The sequence below is a fragment of the Camponotus floridanus genome, unplaced genomic scaffold (genome assembly GCF_003227725.1).
Source record: "Camponotus floridanus strain SB8 unplaced genomic scaffold, Cflo_v7.5 scaffold11, whole genome shotgun sequence".
Taxonomy (NCBI): Eukaryota; Metazoa; Arthropoda; class Insecta; order Hymenoptera; family Formicidae; genus Camponotus; species Camponotus floridanus.
Genome location: NW_020229226.1, coordinates 299,319 through 325,627, shown reverse-complemented (window position 1 = coordinate 325,627; position 26,309 = coordinate 299,319). Strand labels below are relative to the sequence as shown.

General features: G+C 28.3%; 1 protein-coding gene across 5 annotated transcripts in view; it reads left to right on the top strand.

Moving 5' to 3' along the window:
• LOC105257855 (synapse-associated protein of 47 kDa) overlaps positions 1 to 26,309 on the top strand; it is a 149,201-nt gene that overhangs the window by 13,568 nt on the left and 109,324 nt on the right. The gene's annotated exons all lie outside the window — the stretch shown is intronic.

Sequence of the window (26,309 nt, the reverse complement as noted above, 5' to 3'; positions counted from 1 at the left end):
TTTATACTCTCGTTCGTATTAACTCAAAAATCAAGGATAATTATTTTTATTAATATATTTTTATATCAATATATTAATATTAATATATTTTGTTATATGACATATTTTTTTATATTTATTTTTATTCATAATTCTTTTTTTTGCTTTTCACTATTTATATAATAAAATATTATTATTAATAAAATATAATTTATTTTTATTTATATATTTATATATTTATATATTTTATTATATAATTAATAATAATATTTTAATAATAAAATATTATTATTAAAATATTATTATTAATTATATAATAAAATTATATTTTATTATATATTAAATTATATATTATATATTAAAATATATAAAATATATTCAATTAAAATAGATATAAAAATAAAATATATATAATTATTTTAATTTGTAAAGATGAAACGAGGTCTGATTATGATGATTTGATTTTGTAATAATATTTTCGACGGAATATCCTCCGAGTCACGTGAATATTTTTACACATATTTCATATTCGTGCGCGGGACAAATTAAAAATCACTTAAATTAACCCATTAATTATAGGCTTGTATCGTTCGCGTAATTATTGGTTAATTTGCCTCGGTCGCGTTTGATTACACACACCGCTAAATCGTCCTGTGCGTCCGCAGAAAATTCGATTTCTGCCACGAGCGGTTATCTGCGCTTCCACACACGCGATATTATGGCCGCACAAGCGGGGATATCTCTCCTTTTTCGCCCATTTTCGCAGAGAAATTGCCTTTGTATCATTCATGTACCCTTTATCTGGCGAACCTTTTTGTGGGTCGCGTTAGCCCTTCTGTTTCAGAGATACATATGATACTTAGACGTTATGTGTATCCTCTGTACACACGAAGTTTCCTCCCTCTTGAAGGAATTTTACTCCCTTTTTCTCCCTCTTGAAGGAACTTTTCTCTCTTTTTCTCAGCTAAGAAACGTCCTATTGTAATGCATCATGCGTTGTAAATAATTGAAAGAGACAATTACGAACCGCTGCATTAAAGATTACATGTGTAGATAAAGGTTACATGTCGCAGAATATAGCCCCTTTAACATTTCGCCCTTTCACATCTCGTTATGTAAATACGTACATCGTGTCTACTCGTGAATAATTCGCGCGCATAGCGTTCATTTATTTGAAATATCTCTCATCAAGGTTTACTCCCGGGAAAAACCGAAAATTTTCAGGGATTTTTATGCTTGCAAAATTTAGGGAATTCTCGTGGGATTTTAATGTGATTCGAATAATATGAGGAATTTTTTGACAAATTTTCTCTTTGCTTTTATTATTAGCAGTCTGTTGACAATTCATCAATAAATTTTCAATTATGTGTCTGAAATATATTTATAAATATACAGAGTGTCCCAAAAGTCCCGGACGGTCGAATATTTCATAAACTATGCACTTTAGAAAGAAATGTTGCAGACAAAAGTTGTATGGCTTGAAGGGGGCCATCAGATAGTGGCAATGATTTGACATGGGAGAGTCATTTGAAAGTCACGTGAAGATTACCGTCAATTTCTTAAATGGAATCCTCTATTTTTTATTACATATTCGTGTAGCTTATCTCGAGAGCTTTCCAAAACACTATAATAAAGTATTTCTTCATTGAGTACTTTTCGAGTTATGAGGCTTGAAATCATTTCTTAATTTTACATAAACCGTAAAATATCTTGTGAAATATTCATTTTTCGATTATCTTACCTAATAATTTTATGTACAAAATAATGAGAGGAATCAATTGGTGTAAAGAAAAAACATAGTTGTTTTTAAGAAAAAAATATTTGCAATTAACAATTACATATTTTTTTTAAAACAAGTATATTTTTTCTTTAGACCGATTGATTCCTCTCATTATTTTGTACATAAAAGTATTAAGGTAAGATAATCGAAAAATGGGACTTTTGGGACACCCTGTATATCTATATACGTATATTATATCTGCCTGTATTTATATATTCAGTGTTTTAACAAAATATTAAATATGTATATTCTTTATTGTAATGTTTAGTGATAAACACATGAAAATATGCAAATAAAAAATGTTTATTTTACAAATTTACATTTAACACTTGAAACTTAAATGACTCCGTGCTTCGTTTTCATATGAGTGAAAAGCAGACATTAATTAGAAGACATAATAAAAAATTTTATTTTAGAATATCGCAGCAGAAGATCTTTAAAATATCTTTTTTATCTAGAATTTTAAATAAAAATACCTGGAAGGTCAGGGAATTTTTAAGGAATTTTTTTACAAGATTTAAATAGACCCCTAGTCACGATCGCCTTATATATGACGCGGAAATTGATTTTTTTATCGGGGAAGCCATATTTCTTAAATATATTGTTACTCTGTAAGTATCTTTTCTCGAGAATTGTTTTGTTCGATTTTTTCTTTTATTTATTCTTATATTTTCTTATATTTATATTATTAATAATGTAAACAAAATTATTTATTTATTTATTTTAGTCATTATTAATAATGTACTTTTGTTATTATATTTTTAATAGAATTTTTTTGCTATCACATATATCACTTTTTCTCATTTATTGTCCAATGACAAATTTTTCGCGTTTCTTTCGGTAATGAAACTCGGTGAAAGAATCATTTTGCTCCCTCTCTGTGTGCAGTGCGATGGGGCGTTTATAATGTCATTGACAAAAATCGCAATTCTATCTGTAATTTGTGTACATGGGCTTGGGGATCGGTCTGACAGGGAAGAAACGAGTCGCAAAGAATGATTAAGTACCATTATTCAAGGTAAATTTTCTCTTGAATATCTTTTCCTTTTCTCATTGGACAAAAATGCAAAAAAGTTTGAGAGTTTTTCAACAATAAAGTAGGATAACTCGGTCTATTTGTTCACTTTGAAAATGTGCACGAAGGGAACGGGATGTTTGATGAACTTTAAAGCCGCGAGACGATCTATATGAATACATATCTCTGCAATATGCCTTCTATGTAAAGACGCGAATGATATTTGCAATATTGTTCAAAAATTTATAAAAATATACAAATGTAATCGTACAGAGCAAATTTAATTTTTTTAATTTATTGAATCGAGTGGATTTATGGGATCAATATTTATATTATATAATAATGAAATATACATGTAAGTATAACAGTTATAATATTTACTGCAGATACTCATGAAGTATTTTTTATTTATTCAAATTTAAGAAAATATTTATATACAGAGTGTCCCAAAAGTCCCGGACCGGTCGAATATTTCATAAACTATGCACTATAGAAAGAAATGTTTCAGACAAAAGTTGTATGGCTTGAAGGGAGCCATCAGATAGTGGTAATGATTTGACATGGGAGAGTCATTTGAAAGTCACGTGAAGATCACCGTCAATTTCTTAAATGGAACCCCCTATTTTTTATGACATATTCGTGTAACTTATCCCGAGAGCTTTCTAAAACACTATAATAAAGTATTTCTTCATTGAGTACTTTTCGAGTTATGAGGCTTGAAATCATTTCTTAATTTTACATAAAGCGTAAAATATCTTGTAAAATAATCATTTTTCGATTATCTTACCTTAATAATTTTATGTACAAAATAATGAGAGGAGTCAATTGGTGTAAAGAAAAAACATAGTTGTTTTTAAGAAAAAAATATGTAATTTGCAATTAACAATTACATATTTTTTTTTAAAACAATTATGTGTTTTCTTTACACCAAATGATTCCTCTCATTATTTTGTACATAAAAGTATTAAGGTAAGATAATCGAAAAATGAATATTTTACTAGATATTTTACGGTTTATGCAAAATTAAGAAATGATTTCAAGCCTCATAACTCGAAAAGTACTCAATGAAGAAATACTTTATTATAGTGTTTTGGAAAGCTCTCGAGATAAGCTATACGAATATGTAATAAAAAATAAGGAATTACATTTAAGGAATTGATGGTGATCTTCACATGACCTTCAAATGACTCTCATGTCAAATCATTGCCACTATCTGATGGCCCCCTTCAAGCCATACTACTTTTGTTTGAAACATTTCTTTTTAAAGTGCATAGTTTATGAAATATTCGACCGTTCCGGGACTTTTGGGACATTCTGTATATTATATTTATATAACTACGAGTTTTTAAATATATTTTAAATTTATTTTTTTGTTTCCAATTTCATCAACAAAGACATCGTCATATGTGTTTAAAATATTTAATATAAATTATTTAATTTATTTAAAGTAATGCATTTGATATTTAACCATTTTAATATTTAATTTATTATTATTTAATATAATTTATATAACGAATAATTAATATAATTTAATGTAATTTATTATTATTTAATATTTAATATAATACATTAAACGTATATGGAGGAATAAATTTAACAATATACAATTTTACAGTGTAGTAATAAATTTAATATAATAAATATTTAAAAGTATTTTTCAATTTGACGTAATTGAAAATTTTTGATTTCAATCTAACATGTAAGCATTTCATTATCAAACAATCTGTCGTAGAGATGATCGCTTTTTCATCGCGAGAATTTTTTGCTGTGAATGAGCAATCACTGTACAAAAGTGCAATTTCCGCACTATCTACCTAGAAGGCTTGAGAGATGCAAATCGGAAGAAATTCAAGTCTGATAACGCATAAGATGTAAACGCATTCGCTTTCCTCGACCTTGTTTTTTTTCCTTCGCGACTTCTTGGCTCTCTATTCCATGAACGTGAATTGAACGCAGTGATTAACAAGATAGAGTGACGAAGTTGAATGGGAGGGGAACGAAGCGAGCTCGATGGATTCGTCCTTGGCCTGGGTTATACATGGATACTTATTCGAGTATCATCACCGTTCGGTTCAAGATGAGCTTTTATAGAGCCACACATTCTAAAAGAGATTGATCGGCTATTAAAAGTAAAAAATATCGGTCGCAGATACAGATTATAGCAATCCCATTTTTACAACTTGCTCCCAATTCACGGTACCAACTCCCAACGCACTCCCAATTGGCGGTACGCGAGTGATTTCGAAAATTGCATAATCGAAAAACTGTTACGTTCCCAAAGCGCTTATATATCAGGAGATTCAAAAGCCGATACGCTGATTCCACATGCACATTGATTACGCATCAATCTCAAAGGGAAAATTCGCATCGCGCTTCTATCAGAGCGAGAGAACACAAATCCCAATATGCAGATTAATTGAGCGGATGAATGGGAGGGAGGGACAAAGGGAGAGGACGCAAGGAAAAGTGGGGGAGGGCAGGAAGGGTGATAGACTGAGGAACAAACGAGTGGAGGAAAAAGAGAGAGAATGTGTCCTTGGCCCGAGATAGACCAGACACCCAGATCTAGGGGGCTCCGTCAACCCCGAGCGCAAACCGCGCTAAAATCATTAAATGCGTCTCATCTCACCCTGTCCCTTCGTACTTCACATCCTTTTCAACCCCTAGAGCCGCCAGTGTGATACATATGTAGGAGAATAGAGAAAGTGAATGGATTCCGAATGAATCCCGTTTTTCTCGCAACCCAAACCTGAGTACGACCAGATCCCGTCGTCGAGAGGTTGGACCCCATCTTCGTCGATCAATACGACCACCTCTCCCCCTCCCCCTCCAGTCTCCCGCGGATTCCGGCCGACTATTCCTTCCCTCGGAAAATCAACGACTGCGACGTAACCGCAATTCGATGGGTCCACCTCACCCGCCGCTCTCCATTTCCTCTCGTCGATTTGTTTTTCGCTCGTCCAGATTCCGGATAATTTGGTCAAGTGTTGATTTCGGCGATCAGTTCGAAGTATACAGGGTGTATCTTAAAAAGCTCTTACTAAGCAAATAGCGTTATTCCTGATTAAAAACCCGAGCCGAAAAGTCCTGAATAGAATTGCACGAGATACCAAGATTAGTCTTGATATTGTCTTGTCTTGAATTTCAAGACAAGATCAAGACAAGATTTTTAATTAGTTATAAAGACAATACCAAGACTAAGACTGTCAAGATTATTAGTCTTGTCAAGATTGGTTCTCAAAAAAACTAAAATATTTATATTCGTAAATGAAAAAAATCAGTATATACGAATTTAAAAAAATTTTATTTAATAAAAACATTTATATTGATAAATTTAAAAACATTTAATATTAATACAATATAACATTTTTATAAATTAGAAATTAAACTCGCAAATTTTAGACATTAAAGAGCATTTCACCCAGGAATTGATGCACATTAGTGCTTTTAAAGATTTACTTTGTAATCTGGTTCTATTTTTTGACATAGAGTTTCTATTGAGTTCTATTGAGGAAAGTCTTTCTACTGGCACGGACAAGACAGTTGAACTTAAAATGTCTCGAGCCATTTTTGACAATGTGGGATAAATATGAATCTGATTTTTGTATCACTCCAAAATATTTATATCTGCACATTCCCTTGGAGCCTGTAAATAGTTATTAATTTCTGTTTTCCATGAATCAATAAATGTTTTTTTATGTAAATAGACGGCTTTTATGTCGATTACATAGTAATAATTATAATTAAAATATAATACAATAGTAACAATTATTTCAAATTATATTACAAAAATGATGTTAAATATTATTTAAATAATTTTTTAATATTAGATAAAAAATTGTTAATAAAATCGAGACAAGACAATACAAAACGAGATTTTTGTTACCAATATTCATTCAAGACCAAGACAAGATTTAAATTTTTGAAAATTTTCAATACTTATACAATATTTTTACGAATATTGTCTTGTCTTGGGTCTTGTGCAATCCTAGTCTTGAATCATTTTTTTCCATAATGCTTAATAAAGTAGTAATTAATTATTGAGTAAAGTCGCGCCAATAAAAAGACAAACTTTCTCGTTATCAACATATGAAGATTTGGATAAGCAAAAAAATAAACTGTTTTGTGATTAATTTTTAAACAATTCATCTTTTAAGAAATCTTTTTAATACTTAAATCTGATTAATTATTTAATGAATCTTGGAAAAAAAATGGTTCAGGACTTTTCAACTCGGTTTTTAATCAGGAATAACGCTATTTGCTTAGTGGGAGCTTTTTAAGATACACCCTGTATACTCGATATTATATTGTCGCCAAAGTTTCAATCTCTTTTCGATAATGCGCGGGCGGAAATGAAAGAGGGAAAGACACTCCACTTGACTTTTCTCGAAAGGCATTTTTTATTAAAGACAAACGCGCGCGTGGAAGAGATATTTCTGTTCGACGTACACTGGCATCTCGACCTATGATTTTTATACGCGATTTGTGTCTTTCCGAAGGAATATTTCGGGCGCCAACCTTTTTCGTTGACGCCCTTCCGTTCTGATTGTTGCAAGTATTTCTGATTCGTCTGCGAGGCAGTTTCAAAGGTGATTCCTTCGATTTCTTCGATTTTCTTTCTGGTGGCAAAATTCCTTTCCACATCGTTTTTGTTTGTAGAACTTGAGACATGAAACAATGTGGATGGAATGCAACTTTTGTATGTTGTTGCAAAAAATTCTATAGAAAATAAAAATCGCACACATTTAAGAAAATTTATAATATTAATTAAAACAAATATTTGTTTATTAAAATATATTGTTCGACTTTTCGTACGTATTATACGATTTAATTTTTAATGTATTTTGTACCTTTTTAAGAAATTCTGTTATAGCTTGATCGCATCAGTTAAATCGCGAGGAAAATTCATATCAGATGTAACTTCAAGAAAAGCGAGCACGAGATACTTTATACCTATAGCATTTGAATGCGTACTGTGTATAAGCTTATCGTTTTTGTTTTTTTCAATCGTGAATTTAAAATTGAGATCCAGTTGCAGATGTGCAGTGAAATGGCTTTTTAGTACCATTTTCTTTGATTGTTCCCTTCGATAGCTATTTATATTCTTTGCAGAACTGGAGACAGCATAACTGTTTGTTAAAACTCCACTTATATAAATTCTATATTGTTTCTAAACTTGTAAAATTCCTTTTATATAAGTATTTTTGTATATTTTTGCTATAGGTTATTAAAGAAAACGAATAATGTAAAAAAAATCGATAGTTTAAAACGATTCTTTATTTTTTTCTAAAAGGGTTGTAATGTATATATACAGGGTGTGTAACATTTAAAATATATATTTGTAAAAATTATTAGAAATGATTAGAAAAGATAATTAAATTATTAGAAAAGATTTCATCCAGGATTACTTTATATTTATTATTTGATTTATATTCATAATTAACGATAATTAATACGATAATTAACGATAATAATTTTTTATTCGGAAATTTTAATAGATTATTAAAGAAAATGAATAATGTCAAAAAAAAATCGATGGTTTAAAACGATTCTTTATTTTTTTCGAAAAGGGTTGTAATGTATATATACAGGGTGTGTAACATTTAAAATATATATTTGTAAAAATTATTAGAAATGACTAGAAAAGATAATTAAATTATTAGAAAAGATTTTATTCAGGATTACTTTATATTTATTATTTGATTTATTATATTTTATTTATAATTAACGATAATTAATACGATAATTAACGATAATAATTTTGTATTCGGAAATTTTAATTTCGCTAAATGATACGGAACACTCGGTCGCGAGGAAGTTTTTTTTTCTTGCGAATGAAATTCATGACTTTTTAACTAGGCTAGGCTAGAGCTCGCATCGATCTTCTCCTACAGCAAGGCTCGTAATCTTAAGAGGTCCCAGGAAAGACATTAAACGATTCCGAGAAGATTATACCGAGCTACCGTACGATCATTACTGTGCCAATCAAATTTAACGTGTAATTAAGCGGTAGAATGGTGGAGAAATATTTTCGAAAATGCGATATCTAAAATATTTCTTTCACTATTAATGTTGTCCACTTGAGAATTCTACTTCCCCCGAGACGATAATCCATCGATAATCGGTTTTAACGAAGTTCATAACGATGCAACACATTTTACTTTTAATATTGAAAATCGAGACTCTACTTTTTTGTTTATGCAAGGCTTTGAACGGTCTCAAAGTGTCTTTGCGTTCCTCTTATCGAGATTATCATAGATTAAATGGGCTCGATTAATGATGGAAAGTTGGGTGATATTTAAACACACATAATACATATACATATAATAAAAATTTAATTTTTTATCATCATCTCATACGTTTATTTTTTATGGAAATTAAATTAAAATATAGTCTTCTTCAACATTTTGGTATTAAGATTTTTGTTTCCAAATGATCTCAAGAATATCACTAACGACTGATTTGTTAAGTCTGGAACATCCTGTATATGAAAGAAGCACGTACTCTCAAACTATAAAGAAAGGAAAGTCATAAAATGAACAAATAAAAATAGCAAGTTTTATCAATATTAATTATCTTTAAGAAATTCTCTGTAATGTTTATTTTTGTATAGAAGAAGATAAAAATTAAGAACATATATAATCATATTAATAATAAATATATACAGGGTGGGGCACTAACTATTAGCACCTTAAATATCTTCAAATCTATGAGGCCCAGAGGAAGATTTGTATAACCAAAATTGCACGGTACGAAGGGGGCTATCATATGACGATAATAATTTTTGTTCAGGTGGAGGCGCTTCGGAGATACCAAGGTCATCTTCATTTTTTTAAATGGGTCCGATATGTTTTTTTTCCATAATATGATAGAGGAACTCGAAACAAGTTTAGAACTCCCGACACAAGATCATTGAACAAGATTTAAAGTAAAGAAAAATCGATAGAAATACATTTTTATTATTAAATGACATTTACGTTTACAAAAGATGTTCGAACGGATACATCGTGCATGATTGACTGACTTTTATTTACATATTATTTTAATCTTATTTCAACCCATTTTTATGTCTAGTTTATCCTGAGAACTTTCTCAGATGTCTTTTAGCAGTGAAAATAGTATTCACGTATTATCACTACAATGTAAACAAACACTCTTTGAAGGACATCGTAACGACAAGATTAGTATCGACGTTCAATCGTGCAAGATGTATCCATTTGAAGAACAAGTTGACATGATTTTAATTTATGGTGAATGTCAACAAAATTCAGTGCAAGCAAGAATTTTGTATTCTGAACGATATCCTAATCGCATTCTGCCTTCGCGTCAAACATTTAAAAATGTGTGCGATAAACATCTTTTGTAAACGTAAATGTCATTTAATAATAAAAATGTATTTCTATCGATTTTTCTTTACTTTAAATCTTGTGTCGTGAGTTCTAAACTTGTTTCGAATTCCTCTATCATATTATGGAAAAAAAACATATCGGACCCATTTAAAAAAATGAAGATGACCTTGGTATCTCCGAAGCGCCTCCACCTGGACAAAAATTATTATCGTCATATGATAGCCCCCTTCGTACCGTGCAATTTTGGTTATACAAATCTTCCTCTGGGCCTCATAGATTTGAAGATATTTAAGGTGCTAATAGTTAGTGCCCCACCCTGTATAGTAAACTATATATAAATATATAAATTTACATATATGAAAAGTTTTTAAATTAAAATATAACATGAAAGAAGCACGTACCCTCAAACTACAAAAAAGGAAGCTAATAAAACGAGCAATAAAACAGGAAAAAAGTCTTACCAATACTAATTATCTTCAAAGATTTTTTGTGGTGTTTATTTTTATATAGAAAAAAATATAAGTTAGAAATGTATAATCACATTAATAATAAATAAAGTTTACATATAAATATTATAAATATTATAAAATATATAAAAATATAAAAGAAGTATAGAAATGTTATTCATATATAAAAATATATAAAAAATTTATAAAAAATATTTATACAGGGTGGCACCGAACGCTCCAGCCAGACTTTGAGATCTTATAGGAAATTTAATTCTGAAGAAAAAATTTCCGATAAACATGAGTCGAAAAATGCTTTCTTAAGAAGTTATCACTCAAAAACCTCTGATGAAGGAAGAACAAAAGGTGAAAAGAAAATGAAACTAAATAAATTTCTTGAAAAAACGATAAAAATAAAAAATAAAAATCTTTTTCTTTTATGAAAATAAAATAATTTTTTTTAAACTAACTCTTATTTTATTTTTATAAAAGAAAAAAATTTTTATTTTTTATTTTTATCGTTTTTTTCAAGAAATTTATTTAGTTTCATTTTGTTTTTATTTCATTTTCTTTTCACCTTTTGCTTTTCCTTCCATCAGAGATTTTTGAGCGATAAGTTCTTAAGCAAGCATTTTTCGACCTATGTTTATAGGAAATTTTTCGTTCAGAATTAAATTTCCTATAAGATCTCAAAGTCTGGCTAGAACGTTCGGGGTCATCCTGTATAAATATTAAATTTATATAAATATAAATATTATTAGAATTAGTAATATTAATAAAATAAATATTATAATATAATATTATAATATAATAAATATTATAATATAATAAATGTTATTAGTAAAGTAAATATTATTAATAGAATTGATAGAAATGATGAATGCATAATGAGACTTAAATGCGTTCGTTTAAATTTAATTAACGATGCCATTGCATTGTGATAGCTAATGTAGTATCACTTTAATGAAATGCGGCTGATCCGAACATAATTATTTCGGACCATTGAAGCTTCACATTCGCTTGATCTGTGCGACAGCAACAGCAAGAAAGAGAGAGGGCGAGGAGGGGGGAAGGGAGAAAAGGTTATCGACTCGGGAAATTTGCGAATGCATTTCCTCCAACGAATCTCGGACTCGTCGGATTTCAGGCGGAAGAAATCGAGAAGAAATCGCGAAATGCGAGAATCTGTCCCAGTCCCCTGATCCTAAAAACTTCACACTTGAAATTTTTTTCGCTCTGACATTATTGTTGAAAAAGAATACCGTGCACAGTATTTTCTCGCACATTTTATATTCATTTTTCACAGATGATTCTCCTGCTTCTCTAAATTCTTCCTTGACAAGAATTCGGTCAATTTGTCAATGACATCAAAATGAAAATCATTGACAAATCAAAGAGATATAAAGCGTATTTTTGATGAAACATGAAGTTAAAATCTAATCGAACCTTTGGATTTTTTTGAATACGATCTCGTCGATTTATCAAATTATTTTCAAGCTAAGAGAGAAAAATAAAGGTTGGTCCTATTTTTGTTTCTCTCCACTCGAGATACGAAATATTGAGGATGCATTCAGATTCGTTACAAAAACACTTCGTCGATACGATGGAATTTGATTCTTTTTGTATCTTCTTTCGGATCTTTTCTAGAATTGCTCCTCGAACAAAGATATTCGAAAATTCGTTATCGGCTAAACGAGTTCCGAAAGAAACAAAAATATTGAGATACAAATATTGAAATACAGCGCTAACGAATAAGAGAAAATTCTCTATGACATAAAATCAATCCTATCTTGACGAAATTGTAACAATACACGAGAATGTATTTTTCATTTGTTATATTATTTTTAATACGCTTTGGAGGAAATAGAAGAAATTTTTGGGAATTAATTTCTCCAGAAAGTTAGGGCTATTATTTTTATTTTTTTAAATAAAATATTTTTTAATAAACATTATTTCCAACAAATATTTTTCTCATTATTTAACTTTATCGATATTATACAGAATATTTATAAACTGCATAATAATATAGTATAGTGCAACAAGATAATGGAAAATAATACAATAAATATATTGAACTTATAACTTTTAAACTTCAAATAACACAGACATATCTTAATTAATTTTGAGACATAAAAAAATTTTGATTATATTCTAGAATCCTATTTGGTATATTACAGACTAAATTTAATATTATCATATTCTTAAATATATTTTCTTTTCTTAAAAATTGCTACTTACATAACAATTAGAAAAAGGAGAAAAATATTTTATTTTATTATTTTTATTTGAAAAAATTTTATTTGAAAAAAACAAGGAAAGAACTTTTAGTATAAAACAATTAAAAAAAAAGAGAAAAATATTTTATTTTATCAGTTTTATTTGAAAAAATTTTATTTGAAAAAAACAGGGAAAGAACTTTTAGTACAAAACAATGAGATAGATATTAGATTGATGTAAATGTCAGTTAAAAAAAGTCACAATGTGGAGAAAGTTACAATTTAAATATAATTATAAAATATAATAATAGAGCTTAATATGATAATAGCATATACAGAGTGGCCTCGAACGTTCGTCGAAATAAAATAAAAGTTAGTAAAAAAAAATTATTTTATTTTTATAAAAGAAAAAGATTTTTATTTTTATCGTTTTTTTTTCAAGAAATTTATTTAGTTTCATTTTCTTTTTATTTCATTTTCTTTTCACCTTTTGCTCTTCCTTCATCAGAGGTTTTTGAGCGATAACTTCTTAAGGAAGCATTTTTCGACCTATGTTTATAGGAAATTTTTTCTTCAGAATTAAATTTCCTATATATAAGATCTCAAAGTCTAGCTGGAACGTTCGGGGCCACCCTGTATATAATTTCATTGTATAATAAAGCAGATAACGATTTAAAAATAGAAATAAATAATATATTTATGTTCTAACTTTGCACAACGCGTGTAGACAAAATATTTGCTTTGATTATATTTCACGGGTTTTATAAAACAGTTTTAACATAAGATATGAGGGTCATGGAGTGAACCCGACGTACCCATCAGTAAAGTAGGATATTGTAGAATATTGTAGTAGCGAGAAGGAACATATAAAAACGAAAAATGAATTTTACATTAGAGGTCATTTTTCTCTCAGAAAATATGTAATAATATATAACGGAAAAGCGTCACAAGATCAAACTTTGCTTAAGCTCCAGTTGGCACGTTATACAGTTTGAAAACTCTTGATGGTAGTCAATTTCTCTCTAATCTCATATGGGTTGCTCTTTATTATCGTTTCGTCGGCAGACGAAATGCATTTTAGCTGCGATCGACGATCCAATTTCATCGGATATTGTTACAACATGCCTTGTCAATGACGATTTAATGTTTGCCTCTGTATTTATTTGACAGGTATCATTGCAGGTGTGTGTGTGTGTGTGTGCATGTGTACACTTTATCAAATGATCCTTATACAGGATGATTTAAAAGTCTGGAAACGGTCAATTATCTCCGAAAATAGTGGTCCTGTGGGAAAATGTTTCAGACAAAAGTTGTAGGATTTTAAGTGACGCATTACACAGTAATATTACTATGACCTTGAAGAGTGTTGTTAAGGTCACGTGAGGGTCATCTTAAATTTCTTAAATGGAACCCCCTATTTTTAATTACATATTCTTGTAACTTACCTCGAAAGCTTTTCAAAACACTAGAATAAAGTATTTTTTTATGGAGTACTTTCCGAGACTTTATGAGACTTGAAATTATTTCTTAATTTTACATAAACCATAAAATATCTAGAAAAATATTCATTTCTCGATTATCTTACCTTAATACATTTATGTACAAAATAATGAGAGGAAGAAATATGTAAAAATAATGAGAAGAAAAAATATGTAATTTGCAATTAACAATTACATATTTTTTCTTCGAAACAATTATGTGTTTCCTTAACACCAATTGATTCCTCTCATTATTTTGTACATAAAAGTATTAAGGTAAGATAATCAAAAAATGAATATTTTACAAGATATTTTACGGTTTATGTAAAATTATGAAATGATTTCAAGTCTCATAATTCGGAAAGTAGTTAATGAAAATTAACTTAATTATAGTGTTTTGGAAAGCTTTCGAGATAAGCTACAAGAATGTAATGAAAAATGGGGGGTTCTGTTTAAGAAATTGAAGGTGATCTTGACATGATCTAAACAACACTCTTCAAGGTCATAGTAATATTACTATGTAATGCGTCACTTAAAACCCTACAACTTTTGTCTGAAACATTTCCCCACAGGACCACTATTTTCGGAGATAATTGATCGTTTCCACACTTTTAAACCACCCTGTATGTATATAGATTATTGCCATACATCGTTATCAGTGGTGGGAGATATCTACCAACAGCTGTTGGCCTTGCAATTTGTATTGTGTAACGGAACTATTGTCGTTAATGGATCGAAGAAGCATTATTTTGGTCATGGTACACTTCCTTTATGCTAGTCACCACTACCCTTCCGACATATTACACAATTATCGATGTCATCTCGGAACATATGAGACGAGAAACCATGACATAAAGATCGTGTCACTAATATCACAAAGGAATTCCATCACTGTTGTCTATATGCGACCTTCCTGACCAAGATACACTCTTATGTAAGAGAAAAGCACAGGAATAATTATACTCTTAAGCCACCGTATTAACGTTTATCCGGATTTTTGTTGCACTATTTTCTATTTCCGCATAATGAAGGGTAGGGTTGCACGAGATACCAAGATTAATCTTGATATTGTCTTGTCTTGTCTTGAATTTCAAAACAAGATCAAGACAAAATTTTTAATTAGTTATCAAGACTGTCAAGATTATTAGTCTTGTCAAGATTATTGGTTCTCAAAAAAACTAAAGTATTTATATTTGTAAATGAAAAAAATCACTAAATACGAATTTAAAAAAATTTTATTCAATAAAAACATTTATATTAATAAATTTAAAAACATTTAATATTAATACAATATAACATTTTTATAAATTAGAAATCAAACTCGCAAATTTTAGAGATTAAAGAGCATTTCATCCAGGAATTGATGTACATTAGTGCTTTTAAAGATTTACTTTGTAATCTGGTTCTATTTTTTGACATAGTCTCAGAATTCCTATTGAGAAGTCTTTCTACCGGCATGGACGAGGCAGTTGAACTAAAATGTCTCGAGCCATTTTTGACAATGGGATAAATATGAACCTGATTTTTTTACCACTCTAAAATATTTATATCTGCACATTCCCTTGGAGCCTATAAATAGTTATTAATTTTTGTTTTCTTTGAAACAGTAAATGTTTTTTTATGTAAATAGACGGCATTTATATCGATTACATAGTAATAATTATAATTAAAATATAATACAACAGTAATAATTATTTCAAATTATATTACAAAAATGATGTTAAATATTATTTTATTATTTAAATAATTTTTTAATATTAGATAAAAAATTGTTAATAAAATCGAGACAAGACAATACAAGACGAGATTTTTGCTATCAATATTCACTCCAAGATCAAGACAAGATTTAAATTTTTCAAAATTTTCAATACCAATACAATATTTTTACGAATATTGTCTTGTCTTGGGTAACCCTATAATGAAGTGGTACAGTCCTCATTTTTCTTTGGGAGAATATTAAATTATGAGTAGAATTATCTGACTAATTTTCATTGAAAGAAGCACAATATATCGCTGAAAAAAAGGCAAGTTATATCGTATCAAAAATAGTTGTTTGTAGAAAAGAAAAAGAATAAAGTTCTAAATTTATTTTATCTCAAAAAATTTTAAATTTAAAACCATTATTTTGTGCGCAGGAAATTAATTTGTATCATTTTAATTAGCTCTTATATACTATTAATTAAAAGTATTATTTATAGAAACAGTCGTTACTTCAATAAAAACAAAAACACAGAAATATTATTCAAATATCAAATTATATTTTGTTATTTAATATCGTAAAAATTAAAAATTATGGCAAATAACGGAAATATTAAATTTTTGATCTTTCAAAAAATAGCTTCCATTTATTTTCAATACTACTACTCTTGATATTCTTGATAATAGTTTTTTTTCAGTTGTTATTAATATTTGATTCCAACATGTTTGTAAATATTTCCATTTCCATAATTGTAGAGAAAAGAAATAAATAATACATTTACGTGTATTTATGACATATACAGGGTGTTTCTAAATCTATGTCAGAGATTTAAGAGTGTATTCTAGGGGTCAAAATAAGAAAAAAAAATTCTTATAAATGGGTCCAAAAATGTTTTCCCTCCGAGTTATAGTCCCTTAAAGTTGGTGAAAAAAATCGCAAAATGTATTGTAGCTCTCGGAGACTTTTTCACAGAACGTTGAAAGTTTGCACAACAACAATAATAATTAATATGACCTTTATTTTTTCAATATATTTTGCGATATTTTCCACTAACTTTAGGGGGTTATAACTCGGAGGGAAGGCATTTTCGGACTCATGTTTATAAGAACTTTTTTTCTTACTTTGACCTCTAGAATACGTCCTTAAAATTTCGAAAATAGATTTAGAGACAATCTGTAAACTGTACTTTATAATTATTAAAGCGCATAGCATTTCATAACGCATTTTAAACAGTGTCAAAACAATTAAAATAATTGTATATTAATTAATTTCAGAAACCGAATAACAGATATTATATATTTTTCGTATTTTATGAACATGAGCAAAATTAGGGAAGAAAAGAATAAAAAATTTCATCGTTTACTTGTGTCTTCTATATTTTTTTTTAAGATGACGCAATACTTTCGATCAGTACTTAAACAATTATTTCGTGTTTCGTGTAAGTTGTTAACAAATAATGATGGGCTTTCTATCGATATCTTATCAAGACATTCCGGTCGCGCGAGTTTTACCGCAAAGTTAGTAAACGGCCACACGTCGTCTTTCGTTCTTCCCCTGTGACATCGCCTAAGTGAGCTATGCTCATATACCGGGGTGACATATAGCGCGAGATTTCTTGTCACGTGCAAAGTTCTCCGCCAAAGTTTGCCGAGAGACATCGTCGAGCAAAACTTTTCGGAACTTTTCGCTGGACGCCGGCGACAAGCAACGTCGACGAATTCTCACGTCGCTTTCCGCTCTGAAATTGTACGTGGGAATAAAACACGGTGGACCATTAACGAACGAAAGATATCGCGTATCGATGCAATTACGGAATTTTCAGCGAGACCGATCTGATACTAAAAAAAAAAAAAATTTGTCGTGAAACTTAAAAAACTGAGAGATTTTTTTACATATCTATTATAAAAATTTTTATAGCGAGTTTCCTTTAGGGTTGCACGAGATACCAAGATCTTGATATTGTCTTGTCTGGTCTTGAATTTCAAGACACAAGATCAAAACAAAATTTTTAATTAGTTATAAAGACTAAGACTGTCAAGATTATTAGTCTTGTCAAGATTATTGGTTCTCAAAAAAACTAAAATATTTATATTTGTAAATGAAAAAAATCACTATATACGAATTTAAAAAAATTTTATTCAATAAAAACGTTTATATTAATAAATTTAAAAACATTTAATATTAATACAATATAACATTTTTATAAATTAGAAATCAAACTCGCAAATTTTAGAGATTAAAGAGCATTTCATCCAGGAATTGATGTACATTAGTGCTTTTAAAGATTTACTTTGTAATCTGGTTCTATTTTTTGACATAGTCTCAGAATTCCTATTGAGAAGTCTTTCTACCGGCATGGACGAGGCAGTTGAACTAAAATGTCTCGAGCCATTTTTGACAATGTAGGATAAATATGAACCTGATTTTTTTACCACTCTAAAATATTTATATCTGCACATTCCCTTGAAGCCTGTAAATAGTTATTAATTTCTGTTTTCCATAAAACAATAAGTGTTTTTTTATGTAAATAAACGGCATTTATATCGATTACATAATAATAATTATAATTAAAATATAATACAATAGTAATAATTATTTCAAATTATATTACAAAAATGATGTTAAATATTATTTAAATAATTTTTTAATATTAGGTAAAAAATTGTTAATAAAATCGAGACAAGACAATACAAGACGAGATTTTTGCTACCAATATTCACTCAAGACCAAGACAAGATTTAAATTTTTCAAAATATTCAATACAAATACAATATTTTTTCGAATATTGTCTTGTCTTGGATCGTGTGCAACCCTAGTTTGTTTAGATCATTTGGTTTGAATTAGATCATTAAGAATCTGTATATTAAACTTTTCAATTATTTAATTTATTTAAACATAAGAATTCTTTAAGACATTGAATTTATTTTTTTTTTAATCCGTGTCTTCTGCCTTTGAATGGTTTCCAGTTTTGTAATTTTTTGTAGTGTCTGCATTAACATAAATGAGCATCGATGAATTTAAATGAACTTAATTGAACATAGATACAGATATAAATGAACTTAAATGTATATAAACATTAACCTCCTTTATAAATGACTTTCTCGAATCCAAGTCTGGATATGAAAATCAGAATTTTAAAGTAAGTCTTAGATATCCAAAGTAAAATGTTTATACATGGTATCTAATGATATCTAGAGTAAAATGGAATAGAAATAAGTATAAAAATAGACTGAATATAATAAAATAACACAATAGAATTAAAATTTAAATTAAATTTACAATTATATATAAAAATAAGATTAAAATATAAAATAAAAGAATGATAATAAATAAGAATATATATAAAAATAAGAATTGAAATCGAAACATCTTTGATTATTAAACTGATTAGTCCCTTAAAATTAAACATTAAAATTTGAAATAAAGAATTGAAAAAATTGAAATTGAAACATTTTTTTATTGTGAAGAATTTACAAGACTTTAAATCTATAAAATTTAATTTTAATGAGAGAAAGGTTTAAACAAATTTGGTTGACATTGTGCATTAGTACCTTTAAAGACTATCGTGTACAAATTTACAATAACATAAATAATTAAAATAAGTAAAATAATTAATTCTACTGTGTTATTATTATTATTATTATTATTATTATTATTAATATTATTATTTATATTGAATAACACAATATGTAATAAGTTATAGTATTAATTATTTTATTATTTTAATTATACTATTATAAATTTATAAACAATAGTCTTTAATATACACCAGTGTACACTAGTGCATCCAACCAAATTCACTACAATATAATTCTATCTAATGTAAAATATAATTCTATTTAATTAATCCCGTTTCGCCTCATTTCCACTCGCACATGTATGACTCAAACTCTAATCCTTTATGATGATGAATGAATAACATTAACAAATTTAAATTATATATATAAATTTTTGCAAAACTCCAAACAACCTGATATGAATTTTGATATTTATATTAATTTCGCTATTTTAAATTTATCAACTGGATTTATCACTTTGACGTTGCAGATTCTTATTCAGTGAGCTAAAAAAATCCTTAAGTTTAAGTAATTGAAAATTAAAGTAATAAATAATAGAAAATTAAAGTAATAAAATTTAAGTAATTTGAAAATTATTTGATACATCTTCAATCATCTAATTCGCATATTTAACTATGAAATCTTATTAACCATTGATACAATTCTTTCTAAATTCTTTCTAAATTTCTTTTGAGAGTTGGAAGATAATAAATTACAGGAAAATTACAGGAAATGATCGTGTCTTTTTTTATTAAATTAGATAAGTATTTCCTTCCTATAAATTCAACAATCCATTTTATGCTTTATTCTCCTACTGCATCAAAATTCTCCACTTTGGGTGTGAAAATTGCCTAATGTTTCCGCTATTTCTGCGGCAAATTCCGCAATTTTTGGTGAAGTGATAAATTATATCGGTTTATGACAAGAGTGGCTTGGCGTTTGTTCAACGATTCTTGGATGCTTCTCTCTCTCAACAAGAAATAAACTTATTTGTAAGGCCAGTTCCAGGACATCGATTATCCATGTTGGCATCTTACTTGCATATTCAATAATTATTATTAAGCTACAAAAATTTTTTTAAATCAAATAAATTTGTTTTCTTGAAACTTTTGCCTTAAGTGCAAGGAATTGTTTATTTCACTTAAGCAAAAGCATTTAATTTTAATTAAATATGCATGTTATATTAAGTACATTATTTTCATTTATATATTTTTTATATTTAAATACTAATTTTCGTAAAATATATACTATAATTTATTAAATTAAATATATTATTTTTTTAAATTAAAAAATTTAAAATCTTTGCGAATAAAAAATGCATTTTAATAAATATTTTGTAAAATTAAAATAAAAATATTTAATTAAAAATTATATTTTTTAAGCATATATATTTTTTTAAACATATGTAAATAAACACTTAACTTAAACAAACAGACGTTTTGAATACAAGTAAATACGCGATTAGTACCCACCAAATAAATAACTTCCTTGAGTTAACTAAAATTTTTTTATTTCAAGATAATTTTTTCCTCAGTGTATTTTATATCGTGTTCTCTTTAATGGTCGATTACTTGATCAGATGAAAATAGGGAAGTAACGATACGAATTGAAGTGCTTCAATCCTGTTGATTAAATCACCTTCACTCTTTCCTCTATAAATGTTAAGGGCACTCTTTCGTAAGCTTTTGTGAGAAATTACGCGCGAATTATTGAAATATTTTTTTTTCTTTTACACGAAAGACCCGCAATGTTTTAATGCGGTTCTTATATAAACGCAAGTATTACGAGGTACATAAAAACAAGGGAAATACCTGCCTCTCATTTCAAAGCTGCGCAATTTAAATATTTGAATATTTCAGTTTTCATGACTTTCATACAAACCAACCGATTTACCCGATTGACCTCACTCATTTCTGAGAATCTCTGTTTTTACTATTTTCGTTGTTTTCTTCCCATCAGGAAAATATTCTGCTTTTATATCGTGCATTAATATCTCTTAGAATTCAACGGCTTTACAGGGTATCTGCTTCCTGCAATAATTTGAAAAAACGTGGAATTCTCAAAGATTTCTTTCGTTCTTGGAAAAACCAGGAGATTCTCATGAAATTTTAGGACTCGGGGGATTTGAAAAAAATTCCCTCTTTGATAATTTTGCTTTTATATTCTAAACAATCCGCTGATAAGTCAAATTATTAAAAAATGTGTTCAAAACATATTATAAATATACAGGGTATCCCAAAAGTCCCGGATCGGTCGAATATTTCATAAATGCACTTTAGAAAGAAATGTTTCAGACAAAAGTTGTATGGCTTGAAGGGGACTATCAGATAGTGGCAATGATTTGACATGGGAGAGTCATTTGAAAGTCATGTGAAGATCACCGTCAATTTCTTAAATGGAACCCCTTATTTTTTATTACATATTCGTGTAGCTTATCTCGAGAGCTTTCCAAAACACTATAATTAAATATTTTTTCATTGAGTACTTTTCGAGTTATGAGGCATGAAATCATTTCTTAATTTTATATAAACCGTAAAATATCTTGTGAAATATTCATTTTTCGATTATCTTACCTTAATAATTTTATGTACAAAATAATGAGAGGAATCAATTGGTGTAAAGAAAACACATAGTTGCTTTTAAGAAAAAAATATGTAATTTGCAATTAACAATTACATATTTTTTTTTCTTATCTTGTTTTCTTATCTTTTTTATCTTGTAAATGATTTCAAGCCTCATAACTCGAAAAGTACTCAATGAAGAAATACTTTATTATAGTGTTTTGGAAAGCTCTCGAGATAAGCTACACGAATATGTAATAAAAAATAGAGGGTTTCATTTAAGAAATTGACGGTGATCTTCACGTGACTTTCAAATGACTCTCCCATGTCAAATCATTGCCACTATCTGATGGCCCCCTTCAAGCCATACAACTTTTGTCTGAAACATTTCTTTCTAAAGTGCATAGTTTATGAAATAATCGACCGGTCCGGGACTTTTGGGACACTCTGTATATCTGTCTCTGTTTATACATATATTTAATGTCTTAACAAATTTTGAATATGCAGTACATATTTTTTATTATATTTTTAGTGAAAAACAAAATTTAATACTGCTCAAAAATTATAAATATTATTTGGTTTTTTTCAGTACATTTGCAAATTTTGTACTTGAAATTTAAGAATTTTTTCCCTTCCCATAGGTAGAAAGCATTAGAAAAAATTGCATACAATAGAAAATACTTACTTTAGAAAATTGCACGAGGGAAACTTTTAAATTCTCTTTTTATTTGGAATTTTAAATAAAAATATTTTCAATCAGGTTTTTGAGGAATTTTTTTACAAAGTAGTTTGAGTAGATGTCGCTTCAACGATATTGACAATCTCTGTTTTCTGTCGACAATTTTTATATAAATTATATAAATTATTAATATTAAATTATATAAATTATTTTTATATAAATATTATTTTATAAGTATTATAAGGATCGCAAATACATGAGAAATTGAACTACACGACTCGAGTGAGATTTTTGTGGATTGAATGAACGGAAACGCGGTGTTCACACTCTTCCGCGAAATTGCTTTTGAAATGTTCCCTAGGTTACGAGCGAATTACGTTGATGAAATGTTGGTACACACTTGGTGAAGTACGTACTCCACGAGACGGCAGTTTTAAATGAACCGAGTCCGAAGACCAAGACCGGGCGACCTTTTCCACGTTCCGTTAGAGCTATAAGAAGAGGCGAATCGCTTTGTATTTTATCGAAAGTGTAAATGTCACTGTAACTTACCATCCATGCGGGACATAAAACGAAACGGCTAATATATTCTATTTATGAGGCACGGTTGTCGAAGCGTCACCTGTTTCTTTAACGTGACGTGTAAGAGGTAGCAATAATTTTTTTTTCGCAGGCACATTGTTTTATTTTTCGAACGATGAAATATACAGGATGAGGAAAAAGTATGGAAATCTCTAAATTTTTCTAAACTATGTATTTTAGAAAGCTATGTAATTTAGAAAACTATGTATTTTAGAAAGAAATGTTTCAGACAAAAGTTGTAAGGTTTCAAGTAATGCATTACGTAGCAATATCAGTATAGCCTTGAATAGCATCATCAAGGTCACATAAAAATCACTTTGAATTTTTGAAATGGAACCCCCTACTTTTTATTATATATTCTTGTAGCTTGTTTCAAGAGCTTTCCAAAACACTATAATAAAGTATTTCTTCGGTGAGTACTTTTCAAGTTATAAGGCTCGAAATAATTTCTTAATTTTACATAAACCATAAACAGTAAAATATTTTTTCTTCAAAACTATGTTTTTTCTTTACACCAATTGATTCTTCACGTTATCTTATGCATAAAAGTATGAAGGTGAGATAATAAAAAAATGAATATTTTATTAAATATTTTATGGTTTAGGAAAAATTAAGAAATGATTTCAAGCCTCATAACTCGAAAAGTACTCAATGAAGAAATACTTTATTATAGTGTTTTGGAAAGCTCTCAAGATAAGCTACACGAATATGTAATAAAAAATAAGGGGTTACAATTAAGGAATTGATGGTGATCTTCACATGACTTTCAAATGACTCTCCCATGTCAAATCATTGCCACTATCTGATGGCCCTCTTCAAGCCATACAACTTTTGTCTGAAACATTTCTTTCTAAAGTGCATAGTTTATGCACTTAGAAATATTCGACCGGTCCGAGACTTTTGGGGCATTCTGTGTACATTTTTATGTAATTTTAGTTTACACGTAATAATAATAAGAAAGGAGGTTTTATTTTTTAAAATTGCTGATAAAAATGTAGAAAATAGACATATACATTTTTATGTAATTTTAACTTACACGTGATAATAATAAATTACGTGTGCTACAATTTGCGATATTAAATATCGACAACTGCACGAATCTCGCGAATCAAACTTCTGTCGTCTCTTCATTGTCACAATTTTACATTGGGAACTACTGGCGTGAACAATATGCGCGAAAATTGTATACAGCGGCGTAGTTTGTATTACATTTAACATCAGGCATCTCGACGTCTTGCCTCAGAGAAACGATACGCGCTGTCCCTGATAAATGGCAAAGTCAGAATTCTCGGCGAAAGAGTCTTGTGAGGGATCTATCTGACGTATCTGGGTTGGAACAAGCTGACGACACTGTTCATTCATTGGTGCCTCGTTTGAACGCAATGATAGAATTTTTTTCGAATTTTCCTGTATTATTAATATCAATTTTTGTTTTCGAATTTCTGAAAAAAATGAAGAAAAAACTTTTTAGAAGTTTTTTTATTTTTTTCAACTACTTTTCTCAACAAACACTGGATTTTTTGTTTCTACAAAGTCCCTAGAACATCAATAAATGTAAAAAAAAAATAAAAAAAAATACTATATTTAAAAACAAATAGTCAGAATTGGTACTTTTTCATGGAGAAATGCATTTTCCACTAATCTATTATAAAAATTAAAAGGGCAATTTTTTTACGAACTTAGTACACTTTAAAGTATTTTTCAGAATTTTTTAAAAATTTTCCGTCATGTTTTTGTTATTAAGTCTATATAAAAAATACAATATTTTCTATATTAAATCCAAATTAACAATTGTATTTTCTCAAAATTTTCTCTAAGAATTTTTTGGATCACAGAATCCGAATTTAAGGCAAAATTTATAATTTTAAAATTTGTAATTAAATTTAAATTCATATTGAATCCGTCATCTTGAATTTTTTGAAATCGAAAATTTTGACATCAGATTCAGCGATCAAAAAAACTTCCAGAAAACGAATTTGCAAATATTTTGGATATAAGGAAAAATATATGGCTAAAAGAGTGAAAGAACAAAAATAAGATGGTGTATTTTTCCTTTGTAGAAAATGCAAAGAAAAACGATCGAATTTTATGATTTATTTCGCTTATTTTTAAGAGATTGCTATACCAGAGTGTCTACTTCCTGAAAATTTCTTTTCAGAGATTTTTTGTAACTGGAAAAATCAGAAAAATTTTATTAGAACTCAGGGAATTAAACAAAATATCTCTTTGACATATAATTTTACTTTTATATTATAATAAAAATTAATTTAAAAATATTATAATATTTATTTATTTAATATTATAATAAAATTTAATTAAAAAAAAAATAAAAATGGTATGCTAACGAAATGTTTATCTACGAAAGCTATTCAATTTTTTTTCAGTACATTTGCAAATCTAGTAATTCTACGTGTGTATTTTCCTTTGCATGAATAAAAAGCATTAGTACAATAAAAAATGTTTTAGAAAACTGCAGCAAAAAATTTAAGATAGTTTCCGTGTATCTGGAATTTTAAATAAAAATATCTAGTATATCAGGAAATTCTTTGAGCAGACACTCTGCACATTTTCTTGCTTCAGCAATGTTCCCCGAGTTAATGGTGGAAGAGGACAGCCTTCTCGTACAGGCAGTGTTTGCTGGTATCTAGATAAAATTATCCTGATAATTATCTAGATAAAGAAATGGATCATCTTTATTTTTAAGAAATAGATGAAGAAATACAAAGTATCTTTATTTTTATCTTAGATGAAAAATATGTCATCTTATCTAAAAATTGTCTAAGATGACGTTTTCATTATGCAAAAAAATTTTCCAAAAATCTAAAGCAAGCTTCTAAAAATCTATCTAAAATATCTAAAATATATTTTTTATATTATTATTATTAATATATTATAAATATATTATTATTATATTATTAATATATTGTAAATATATTATAAATATATTATAAATATAAATTAATAAATA